General features: G+C 42.4%; 2 long non-coding RNA genes across 2 annotated transcripts; one reads left to right on the plus strand and one right to left on the minus strand.

Moving 5' to 3' along the window:
• Nucleotides 1–1,439: 1,439 nt before the first annotated feature.
• LOC139785872 (uncharacterized) lies at nucleotides 1,440–4,858 on the minus strand. Its single transcript, XR_011722112.1, has 3 exons — nucleotides 3,147–4,858; nucleotides 2,674–2,957; nucleotides 1,440–2,320 (listed from the first exon to the last, which is right to left on the minus strand). It is a non-coding gene; the product is annotated as an uncharacterized lncRNA (long non-coding RNA).
• A 1,176-nt stretch (nucleotides 4,859–6,034) lies between these two features.
• On the plus strand, nucleotides 6,035–7,353 carry LOC139785871 (uncharacterized). The gene is made up of 4 exons (XR_011722111.1): nucleotides 6,035–6,454; nucleotides 6,522–6,645; nucleotides 6,818–6,970; nucleotides 7,081–7,353. It is a non-coding gene; the product is annotated as an uncharacterized lncRNA (long non-coding RNA).
• The last annotated feature ends 4,080 nt before the right edge of the window (nucleotides 7,354–11,433 follow it).

Here is an 11,433-nt window from a genome sequence, read left to right on the forward strand (position 1 = left end):
AGGCAGGCAGGCAGGCAGGCAGGCAGGCAGGCAGGCAGGCAGGCAGGCAGGCAGGCAAGGCAGGCAGGCAGGCAGGCAGGCGGGCGGGCAGGCAGGCAGGCAAGCACGCAAGGGTACGTCGAGCTACTGCTAGGGGGTGGCGGGTAGATGGGTGGCTAGAGAGCGAGTGGGCGAGGGAGCGGTAAAAGGGTGCGGAGAGGGAGGCAGAGTCGGGTGGCGGGTTGTGCTGGGCTGCTTTGAACTAAGCCGGGCTGGAGGTGGAGTACACTCGGTGGTTGGTGAAGGGCAAAAGGGGACAGGAGAGGCTGGATGGTTGGCTGGCACGGGGGCAGAAGGGTGGCCGGGGACCGGTGGCGAGGGGGAGTAGAGTGGCGAGGGGGAGTAGGGAGGCGGGGGAGGAAGGGTGAGTAGGGTGGTTGAACATCGGGGTCCGCTCGTGGTGTGGGACGGCAAAGGTAGGGTGGATATGGGGTGGTAGTCCTGGGCACCGCAGCCAACCTAACTACAACGTGGCTACTATCCACTGTTCTAAATAATTCCGTGGTACGATTGCTGCGGGCTTCGGTTGCCTCCACCTGCCCGCTAAATCCGAGATCCACATACCCGCGCAAAGGTTCAAGGGGACGGCGAAGGGTGGGAACGAGGAGAGAGAGGATAGAAAGAAAATATAAAAACGCGCGCGGAAGAGAGCCGCGAAACTCCGACGACGGCGGAGTTACGCCCGCGCGCGCGAAACGGTTTTTAACTATTGGGATCTACAGAGTTCGCGTGGATTACTCGGCACCAGAGGGGAGCGGTAACGGCGCCGCGGCGGCGTAAAGCGGGCGTCGGGGAGTTGTGTACTTTGCATCAGCGGGCACGTGAGAAGAATGATGAGAGAGTTTATGCGAGGCTTAATCTTTTTAATGTCGAAACTTGGGGGTTGTCGTAAGATGTCTTGAAATTATTAAAGAAACTTGATATTACAGCTTTTTACACTGCGACACAAAAATTAATATATATTGATATATTTGATTAAGAAATAGAGAAAGTTTGTACTTAAAGTTGATGGCACATGCTAGAATACTCTGCGCAAGTCAGCATTTAACGACTGTAAAGTTAACAAGATAAAATTATAAGCAAGTCTGTTAATGATTTCGGTTAATGATGTAACGATAATAAAATTAACGTTAAATTTGCAAAACAATATCAATAATTATTCATACTGAAAAATTGAATTAAATATAATTCTAATAAGTAAAACACGACCGCTATGATATACAATCAATTACGGTTCCAACTAGGAGCTGTATTTTAAAGACAAAAAATCGGCGCGCAGTTTAATCAGTTCGGAAAAAGTATATAAAATTCACACAATATTATTAAGTTATCAAGATCTAGTCCGGACCGTAAATGGGATTTTTTCCTCTAATTATAAGTGAAGGATAATACTAATCAAATGTTAATAAAATAATTTTTATTATCATCGAGAATCATTTGTAATTGCATTATACTAATCGATACGCCAAAGTAACGGAAATAACAACTACATATGAAAAAATCAACGTATTTGTCGCGAAAATCCGCAAAGTACATACTGACCTGCGACGTACGCGCAAGATCCTTTGAGCGCAGCGCGAAAGAAAAATCCGGCTAGTACGTGTATATGAAGGAGGCGCGCGGTGTATCTTTGCGTAATAAACGAATCATAGAGGACTATTATGCGCGTACACAAAGTCGCCGGGGTGCACTCGTACGTGCACAAAGAATGGAACAAACGATTTCGCCAACTTTACACGGCCGCACACGTACGGCCGTTCTATCACGTGCGTGCGCGCGCGTGCTCGTGTGTGTATATGTATAGGTGGGAGTGTAGAGTTACAGCAGCGGCAGAGACAGCCGGGTAACGTACGTAACATTCGTAAGTGTAGATCGTGTATGCTACTCTGTATGTCTGTGTGTACGCGCGCGCGCACATCCTTACACCAACGAGGGCTGTGTATGGCTGCAGACAGCCTCAGTCCAGAGGATATTTCGCAGAAGGGTCGTCGTCGGTCCAGGTCGAATCCTGAGGGTTGTTCGTTCTCTCAACCCTCCGGATCCCTCAGCTCCCTTCTTCCTTCCCCCCCTCTTCGCCCTCTCCCCTTTGCCTCGGTTGGGGTCGAAGGCGAAAGCTTCTCCTTTGCTCCACCTTTGCAGGGAACGACCCTGCAACTCGAATGAGAGACCCTCCCTGTTCCCGTTTATCCTGGTTCCCGTCTCAGGCGAGAGGTAAGATCCTATTCCAAACGCGTACAAGGGACGAACCTTTCCGGAGGAGCTCCGTTGCCCAGGAAGCTCCCTTGAAATAAGATGTTCTTAATTCACTGGCAACATTGTTTAGGGTGCAAAAGCAATTACGATGTATATAGTAAATCGAAATGACCACAATTTCTGATTGTGCCAAATAATCCAAATATATATGTAGACGATATATTTCAAATATAGTAGGTATTCAAATTCTAAAAAAATCGTAGTTTACATCAATATTAGGCTAAGTGACTAAGTGACTATCATCAACTGAAAAAAGTCAAAGAATATCTTTTAAAGATTTAATGTAATTTTCAGAGAGAATAGTTTCTAAAATTATTCCTTAATGTAGTATTCTCCAAAGAAAGCTGAGAAAGTATTTATATACTCTTAGTATTTTATTACCTCGCAATTCTGCAATTCTATCCAGCCATTACAGAAATAGATCGTCACGTTAGCGATCGATATGACGTCGGCCGCGACGCCGCTGAATGGACCAGGATACGCTAGGACGAAGGTAGAACGGCGAACTAGGACGGGCTCCGGAAATTTAATGATATCTTCCCGAAAGGTTCGTAGCCATCGCTATCTTCGTGTAGCCCGGGTACCTTCCGCCGACAATTTCTTCTCGCAAAGCTCTCCCTTTGCCGTCAGTTTCCACCGGAGGCGGAAAGTACCTATCTTCAAGTCTGCAAGTCCCAAATACTCACTCACTAACCTTCCTACGACGCACCTACCAATCCTGCACGTTATACCGTGTCGAAATGCATGCGTACACACGCACGTGCGTATGTAGGCAAATAAGTGAGTGTACGCGCAGGCTTGTGTCGAGTGCTTCCACTTATAACAGCATACGATTGCAGATTGCTTCTACTAACCTTCTATTAGAATTTCGTGCCTTCAGTGCCTTTCTTGTATATGAAGCACTTTTACTTTTATGGGATGTAAAACGGGGCGATTCGCGTTTTTCTATTCAACAAGATATGTAATTCTCGAATATCGTTTTCATCGCATTCGCGTATCGTTGCAAACGTTTCTCACACTTCAACTTCAAAAGGCAATAATCCAAAACTTGTTTTTTTTTTCGAGAGAGAACCCTTCTTCAACTGTCGAGCCTTCCTGAAAAATTCAATTACCATTTTATTTGCAGCATTGAGTATTGCAAGCGTATGTTCGTGATTGAAATACACATATTCAGTAAATATTTTGTCTTTTTGAATCAAGTGCCTCAAATTGAGAGAAAAACGAGAATTTGAATCTATCTATTGCAAGATAGTAGAACTTTCTTTGTAAAAAAAAAATTTTTAATTTTAAGAAATTTTTAAGTTCTAAATTTCTACACTTTGTATGAATCATAATTCCCTCTTAAAGAACGATTTAATTATTGAGATATTTCTTAGAAATTTTTTGGCTCTACGTGCCATGCTTGCTATTTGGATAACGAGTAGGTTGCCGCTGTCAAGCGTTTGCCAACAAAACGCCTCGCTGCTCCGGCTTTTTATTAATTTCTTCATTATTAAGCACTCGAAGGCATACGTCGTACCACGAAGGACTGTGCGTTATTATAACTACGCTGTCACACCCACGTATAGCGTGTGCCGTACACATTAGCCGGCTCGTTCGTTTACGAAAGGACGTACATTGCCGCACACACGTTTCGCATATATACGAAATATCTTCGCAATGTCGTCGGCCGCTCTCTCGGCCGGATTAAAAAGGGCGCGCGCGTTTTGTCGTACGAATTGGGTCATCGCAATTCAACTTTTCGATCTTAATCGGATTGTTGGCGCGAGCGAGAATGGACCCGCTGGGAGAGAGAGCTCGTGGTGGCTAATACGCTCACGTGACGCGAAATAAGATTATAATTAATATACCGTGTATCTGTTGCATGCGAAATCGATATACTGGCGCCTCTTCCGCGCGTTCCGTCCTCGACAGATACAGCGCGAACTCGAACATAACGAAGCGCAATTTTGAAATCAGTTCAAGGTTTCGCATTGCATCTCTAAATCCAGTGGCTCGAGATGTGGTCAAACAACAAACGCTATTAAGAAATTCAGATTACAATAAATCGAAAAGCGCGAGCGTCGTTGATATGAGTAGAATCCTACGCTTTGGAGATTTTTTTATTTAAAAAGCGTTATTTTAAATGCTTCTCAAAATGAAAAACGCGTTGATTTTTCCCGACACATGAAAAGTGACATGTAAAGTTGGGCAATGCTTGGAGAACGGAAGAGAAACCAGCGCGATACGACACGACCTCCACGTCGATCTTTCGGTAGCGGTGACACGTTGTTCTTCGGACGGACCTTTAACACCGGAATACAACAGCGGCGGCGGGCAATGCATATGCATCCAGCTCCCGCTCTAACCGTTGCATACGGCCGATAAAGTTCGCAAGGTCGACCGTTCGCGGTGGCGGTGACAAAGCGACCCGTCCGGAAAATATGAGCACTGCTACATTCGCCATGTTGGCTACCATAGCGTTGGTTGAGCTCGGGATGGAGCTGTTTCCGGTACTGGACAGCAAAGCAAGTGTATATATATATATACACTTGATATCACACACACATATATATATATATATATATATATATATATATATATATATATATGTATATATATATGTATGTATGTGTGTGTGGCTGTACATATGTATATACATAAATAATTATTTATGTATATACATATGTACAGCAATTATTATTTATGTATATAAGTATAGTATATACTTATACTTAAGTATATATACATATACCTAGAGGAGACCGGGGCTAGAAGTCACACGGGTAAGTTGTCACAAAGCTTATATCTCACTTAATACATTGAGTGGAATATTCTTCTTTATAGTGTAGGTTGCTCCTATCGTGTTAGTCGGGTGTACGAAATAGCTCGTTTCAAAAACATCGCATGTGATATTTACGAGCATTTTTTAAAAATTGGAGGTCGTGTTCCGTTTATTTTTATTGTTCCGTGGGTTTTTGGAATTACTAGTCGTAATTTCTTTTTGGTCATAAGAAATATTATAGTTTTAGATAATTTTTCCTGTATTTAGTTAACCGTCATTGCAACATAGTTTATAAATATGATCTTCTTTGTTCAAAATGACCATTCAGGGTAAGTTGTCTTAAATGAGATAGGATTCAATGTTTATGTGAGAATTATTATTCTTTTATTTACTCAAAGTTTATAAAAGTATTACAAAGTTTATTGAGAATTATTATTCTTTTATTTAGTCTAAGTTTATGAGAATTATATTACAAAGTTTATGAAAATTATTAATTTTTCGTTTAATTCACGCTGCAATATATTATTAAAGTTAAATTTACCAAAAACTAGCACTAACTTTAATAAAATATTAAAACAGGAACTATTTGTCGTATGTTTCCTCTACATGAAAGATACATGACAATCAATCCAGAGTATGAGGTAAGTCGTCACATTTTCACGATCTTGCTTAGAATTAAATAACTTTTTTGTGTATAAATATATATAAGTCTAATATTTTTTTTCTTATACCTAAAGGATGTAGCTACATTATAAAGTACTATACAATATTATAAAATATTGCTAATATTTTTTAAAAAATCAGTATTTGAAAAGTGTGACAACCCGCCCCGGTCTCCCCTACATATCACGGTTCTAGCCCTTCCCCTGTTCGGCCCACCTCAAATATCCTCGTATCCATCCCTCATATCATTCCTGGTGCTGTGGAAGCTGCAATGTTAGAGGGTTGTGCGCGTGGAGAACTCGACACACACACACACACACACACACACACACACACACACACACACACACACACACACACACACACACACACACACACACACACACATAATCTTACATAATTACATAAGTTTATTTCTTTCGAGTATAGGTAAAATGTCGGAGAATAATTTGATTTCGGCGTATTTCACGCAATGTGATCTGTTAACGTGTCATTGGTGCGAGAAGTCGATCCCAGTTGTAGAGAGTGCAGTTGTAACAATGACGATGCATTTGATATCTGCACATCACGCTCGACTGAGACCACTAGAACCTTATTTAATTAATGATTTTGAAATGATGTACGGATATTTTGTATATGATGCAAGCGTTGCTTGCAAATACTACCAACGTTAAACGATTATTCGCTTGAGAAGGCTCATTATGATTATCATCTGACAGCGATACAGCAAGATCAGTAAGTATACATTAAATTTTTCTGCAAAACAAAAGATAAAATAATTATTTCTTCTAATTTAATACAGACACCATAAGTACAGAGCCAAATACAAGCCAAAAATTACAAAATCGAGAAAGCACAGAAAATGTGCAAGGTACTCGGAAAAGAAAGTTGGTAAATGAATCTCGGCAAGAATAACAAGAGATTTGGTGAGTAATTATTCTTTGCTAATTTTTTTAAATATATACTTTTTTATATATAACATTTTTTATTAAATTGCGTTATATGTAATTAGTAACCAAAATGTATTTAATGTATGATAGGATGTTATCGTATCAATTATGATGCTACATATTGAGGCCTTTTTGTCCATTGTTTCAGACATTGATTTTGAATATACGGGTGCTGAAATTACGTTTCTGAATTTTTATTTTTTGACGGAAACTTTCTTGATACAATTGACATGACATTATTAAATGTTACATTAAAAATAAACGTTAAATTAAAAGACGCTTCTTCAAAATTGAGAATCAGGTAATATAAATTATAAAATTGTATATATTTGCACATATATATATATCGTACATATAATACATATATACATATAAATACATATAATACACGATAGATATAATATATTACAGCCTTATCCATCTCACTTGTCATCTTACCCATCTTACTTCTACAGCTGATTCTCGATCGGCTTTCATCAGGCATTAATCATTTCTGCCATAACGCAATGTTTGTATTAAGTTGGAAAATGCGATTTACGCCGATTCTAATAATTGTTTCAATAATTGCGCATGAATTAACAAATATTACGGACACAAAACTTAATCTTAGTAATGTAACATATTTAAGATATACGAGTAATTCGTTCAACAATACAAAAATAAAACACAAGAAAATTACATACATATATTTTTTATCCATATGTATGTATATTTCCGCTCGGATACTTTCAAGGACATCGGCTGGCACGATGAGGCCGGATACCCGGAGAGTGCGGTCGACAGCATCGAGGATTCGACTAGGTCGTACATACAGTCGATACTCGCGGCCAGATTTTTAAGAATCCGCAACTTCCGGCGAGAACTTTCCGCCGACGGAGTATTAACCCTCAGGGGGTTGGAAAATATTGCAACTCCATCTAAGACGATGTCTTACTTTAAGGATAGTAAATTGGAATACCTTCTCTCTTACACAACAGAATCTTCGAAATTTAAAAACATTTTAGCCTTCCGCTGTTAATAATATTCTTTATCGTGTGGTACTTTCGAAAATAATGTCGGGTGAACTTTATGTACAAATAATTATAATGTTACTAATAAATATAATAAAGATTTCGTGTCTTTACTTACTTTATTAAGACATTTTATCTACATATTATTATATCTATTCTTAATTGCTTTATCAACTTATTAAATTCCATTAATTTCTGTGGCATCAAGCATATATCTGCAAGCCGTATAACAGCTCCAATTAATATTGTTTTTTATAATGGGGTCGTTAAACTTTTAGGGACTGGCCCATTATAGGAACGTTTTTCGCGGATTGGAATGAATTTATAATTTCCTTAATTATATCTCGTTTCATAAGAGGGTCAGTAACATGGAGAGATCCGGAATTGGTGTGGGGACGAAGGATTGGTGGGATGTGCAGTGTGTATGTTTCGGTTCACCTCTCTAATTTCCATAAGGACCGATTGGCGCTATCTGATGAATGGCGATCGCGCGCCTCGTGGTAATTAGGTATTCGGCGGTATCGAGAGAGATCCTATCGACGAGGGTTCGGATACGTTTTCTCTCTCTCTCTCCTTCTCTCTCTCTCTCCCTCCTTCCCTGCCTCTCTCCTTCTCTCGATGGCGCAAAACAATTATGAATCCGGCACGAGGATCGAGGGCTCGACTCACCCTCCCGATTCCTTCCCCGTCATCTCTGCCTCTCTCTCTTTCTCTCTCTCTCTTTCTCTCTCTCCCATAAGGAGGAGCGCGCGGAGATGTTAAATAACCAATAATTGAGCGGCGCTCATAAAATCTTCATTACACGCCGACGCTCTAATAAAATCGTCCACGCACTAATTTCACGGCCCTTATCTCGATTTACCCCATTTTCGCTCAAGGGGATAGCTGCCCCTTCTCTCTCCTCTCTCCCTCATTGCCTCCCACTCTCCCGCCTTCTCTCTAGTCACAGTAACGCTTCACAAGCCGGCAGCGGCGGCAGTCAGGCACACGGAAGAACGGGATGGGAAGAGGGGGTTCTGGCTGGCAGGCTGAAGAGCGCCACGGGGCGGCATCGCTGAACGAGACAATCATGTTATCGTATTATTTATCCACAGCATCGTGAGTTGATATACATGTTATCACGTGATTTTTTTATGACAAAGACCGCGATTGAAGTGCCGATCGTGCGGCTTACCGTCCGTTAACGCGCCAATAAATAATCGCATCGCCGACCCTCGCTGATCCCGGCGTAAATTGAAGGCAGCGTATGCGTTTGTTTCTCTCTCTCTCTCCCTTTTTTCTTTTTTTGCTTATAGCAGGCAAAAAAACAATATGACCGTTTATTTTAAAAATACCGAGCGTTTCAAAACTACATGCTCTTTTACGCATTATGAAGTTTTATCTTAAATATCCAGACCAAACGGCGTCGTCCGCAATTATTGAAGCAGGTTGTTCATTTGCATCTATGGAGATCTTAATTTAGATCATGTTTTTATCTTCAACGAATGAGACGAATGCTCTCTTAGAATCTCTTTCTCTCGAAATTTGAACACGAAGGAGCCGGACAAAATGAAGCGAGAATATCATTTTCGTGGGTTCTATAAGCAATTCTTTTTCTCTTCTTTCTTTTTTCCAGACCTGCTTCTTTTCCGGTGCCGGTAATTGGATGCGGCCAAAGCTTCACCGCCGCCGTTTCCGAGTGTGTGATCCGTGCGGACGCACCGTGGCTCTGGTCCGTATAGCCGACTCGTTAGCCGAGCTACCTGCTAGTTAAATAATTAACATTTTGGTTAGAGTGTACTCCCTCTCCCTACTGTTCCCGTTCCTCCTACGTGTGTGTGCGTGCGACCTTTGTCTACCCTCACTCTCTCTCGTCTTCGTCGTCCTATCTCGCTCGCCTCGTCCCTTTCTCCCTCGTCGCCCTTGCACCCCGCCGGGGTTTCTCTGCTGGCAGGCATATAGGTACGCTAAGTTCGCTGATGTGCGGCCCCGTAACACGAGCCCCAGTTAGTCCACCACGCTGTCCACTGCACCTCGCTCTAAACCCACCCTCCTCCCCCTTCTCGGAAACGGCCATCCTCTCCGGATCCACCATCTCTCTCTTTCTCTGTCTCTCTACCTGCGCCCTAGCACGTTGCACTCGGAGGCTTCGAACGCTACAGTCCGCACCCTCCACAGCGTGCATATTGCACGGTGCACTGTAACTATGCCCGCAGTCCTGAAATATACAGCCCACTAGAAACGCGTACCATATGCGTGTGTCGGTCACGAGTGTGTGGGAGTGCATTTGCGGATGTATGCGTGGATATGTCTATGTGAAGCGGCACACCACACGGCAGAAGAGCGAACGGGAGAAAGACAGAGAGACAAAAGAGGGAGAGAGAGAGAGAGAAAGGAAAAGAGTACGAGAGAGAGCGAGAACGGTGGAGACGAAGGGGGTGAGGAGGGAACGGGGTTGGTTCCCCATAGCTACCCCTCTTTCGCTCGTCACCACGTTGAAAGGTGTACAGGGATATAGGAGGCGCCCTCGCCGTACCGTACGCAGGCATGCACACACGCGTGCACACGCGGACGTGAAACACACGTGCGATAGCGCGCGTGCTCGTGGGCGAGCACGAGGATGTGCCTAGGCGGCTGTACGTATGGCCGCCTGTATCGCGCGCGTTAATGCACGTAGTAATGCATTATTAAATAATGTCCGGCCGTATACGTACTCGCCGGCCGCAGTGAGCCGGTGAGCGAAGAACATTCACCTCGCTCTCGCACCGCCGTAGGAGTCTAGGCCGTGCGAATGACGGAGCCGAGCGGCGCGGCGCGGCCGGGCGATCGAACGGACTTTCGATCCGCGGCTGTGCGACTGCTGGCCGAGTTCAGGGTTCGCGGCGCCGTTCCACCGTAGGAACAATCGATTTTTCCATCTACCTTCGCTATTACGGTGTTCCGCAACACCGTAACCGACTGCGAGATGCGGTCGCGAGGAATAGCCCCGGTGCCGCCGCCGATCGATTAATATTTACTATTAATGAGAGGCAATTTGGATTTTTGAAAATTTCAAAGTTAAAGGGCGATGGCGCAAAAGTTACATCTACTTTATAATTGTTTAGAGAAATGCTGAAACATTAGTTTCGAAAAGTGTGTCACATTTGTGATTACAATTAAAAACCTAACATCGTTAGATATTATATTTGTTCACGTAATATTTCATTCATAATGATGTAAATTAAATATATTTTAAAATAATTATACTTTATAATTATAATTATACTAATTTTAAGAATTGTTATATATGTGCGTATACATTTTAAAACATATGAACCTTGTATTTTGAAAACTAAAGAATTATAATTTTCTAAATATTGTATTATTAATTTTAATGAGGGAAAGTACTGATTCTCGAAATTCAATTTTGCATTTAAATCGGAAAAATATTACATCTTAAGCAATATTTTTCTGTTTTATGAAATCGATGCAATAACACATGTTTTTAAAACCATTGGATTATCACGCGTCGTACGACGAGACGCGTGATATATTGCGATTTGTCGGCGCGCCGATTAGTCGGTTTTACGATGCTCGCTGTGCACCCTATTCCCTACACCGAACTACCATTTATCAAGTCGTCCTGATTTCGTCCGTCGGGTCACAACACCGGGCATTAGAAGCAATTGGCAGTTTACGGTGACGGATCAGGTAAATCTCCACCGGCTGGAGACCTTTTCCGGAGATGTCGTCCTTGTCGTCCGAGTGTCCATTGCTCGGCTTACGTGGCCGAACT

Source organism: Temnothorax nylanderi, unplaced genomic scaffold, assembly GCF_030848795.1.
Source record: "Temnothorax nylanderi isolate EJ_2023f unplaced genomic scaffold, tnyl_v1.0 TNYL_tig0907_pilon, whole genome shotgun sequence".
Classification (NCBI taxonomy): domain Eukaryota; kingdom Metazoa; phylum Arthropoda; class Insecta; order Hymenoptera; family Formicidae; genus Temnothorax; species Temnothorax nylanderi.